Here is a 1522-nt window from a genome sequence, read left to right on the forward strand (position 1 = left end):
ATCTTTATTGTTTTACCTAATTCATTTTCAACTCGAGTATTATATTATTTGAACTTTTCAAGAGAATCACACTTGTGATGTATTAGGTAAACAAGACCAAATCTTTAATATTTAATCAGTTAATCATTAATGAAACTGATGAAATTATCTTCTAACTGACTTAGAAGTCCACTCTTAACCAATCACATCATGCATCATAGCTAGGTTGATGCATAATAATAAAAAACATACATGCAAACTCTTTAATCTAATGTCAAGAGTCTAATAGTAGAACTTCTTACCTCAAGATTTGCTTAACAAAGTTTATTCCTAACAACGACAGTCAAGCTTTCTAATGAATCAACTTTCCAAGAACCAATCCTAAACGTAAATTTAAAATTAATGCTTTGACAACCAAAATCACCAATTAATTATTCTAGCTTACAAACTTATCAACACTAACCTTGATATCAAATCAACCTTACGTAATGGAAAAATTCCCACCAATTAATCATTCCTCAAATTAGCGAAAGACCTTCAAACAACAATAATTCAACTAATTCCAATTGTAAATTTATTTAAGATCCAAAGAATATTTATTTGGACATATCAAACTCAACAAAACTTACCCAAATAGCAACTGGCTCAATCTGGTGGCTTGGCTAACAAAAGAAGCCCAAAATAGCTCGGTTAGGTGAAGAAGTCTCAAGTTCGAACGGTGGAGAAGAAAACATGTGGCGGCTCACGTGAGCGGCTCTGATGGCGGGATAGCTCGCACGTGAGAATATCGATTAGGGTGAAGGAAGAATAGAGACTCTTTAGCTTCACAGTGATGGAGAGTCACGACGGAGATCTGCACGCTGCGGCGAATGAAACTTGGTCAGAGGCTTTGCTAGGTGGGATGTGATGACAGAAGAAGGATGAAGCTTAGCGAGAACGATTGAACGAAGACAACAACTCAACGAAAATGTGTGGTGATCGGATGCAGCTTAGTTCTCTAACGATGGCTACACGAGAGAGGACGATAACCTGAAGTGGAGATGAAGAGGGGCAGTGGCTAGGGTTTGTGAGGAAGGAAGAAAATGAAATTGAATGATCTTTCATGTTTCACAATTGGCCTAATATAATGATGATGAATATTATTATTATTATTATTTCTTTTTCCTTTTCCTTTTCCCTTTGGAAGTATAGGATCTTTTTTAAAAATAATGTAAAATTTGAAACATATTTCAAAAATAGGTTGTTGCAAAACTATTTTTAAAAATAGGTGATTTGAGGTGAAGTCGTGTACAAAGTGGACCCCACCTCTTATATTTTTTCTTATTTTTATATATATACTACATTGGGTGCCACATTTTTTTATTTTCTAATTATTTATATATATGGGTCCCACACATTTCACTTTTTCTCATTAATTATATATATATACCCACATATAATAATATATATATTAAACATTCAAATTCTAAAAATATATTTCTTTATTAAATTAATTTATTCTTTTATTCTTTTATTCTTTTATTTTTTTCTTTATTTATATTTA

General features: G+C 32.2%; 1 long non-coding RNA gene across 2 annotated transcripts; it reads right to left on the reverse strand.

Annotated features, from left to right (window-relative positions):
- Nucleotides 1-262: 262 nt before the first annotated feature.
- On the reverse strand, nucleotides 263-1144 carry LOC116401808. 2 transcript variants are annotated; one of them, XR_004214192.1, is made up of 3 exons: nucleotides 609-1144; nucleotides 443-514; nucleotides 263-360 (listed from the first exon to the last, which is right to left on the reverse strand). It is a non-coding gene; the product is annotated as an uncharacterized LOC116401808 (long non-coding RNA). The 2 variants fall into 2 exon arrangements; XR_004214191.1 differs by lacking the exon at nucleotides 263-360 and having other exon boundaries at nucleotides 372-514.
- Between the last annotated feature and the right edge of the window lie 378 nt (nucleotides 1145-1522).

This window comes from Cucumis sativus, chromosome 1 (assembly GCF_000004075.3).
Source record: "Cucumis sativus cultivar 9930 chromosome 1, Cucumber_9930_V3, whole genome shotgun sequence".
Taxonomy (NCBI): domain Eukaryota; kingdom Viridiplantae; phylum Streptophyta; class Magnoliopsida; order Cucurbitales; family Cucurbitaceae; genus Cucumis; species Cucumis sativus.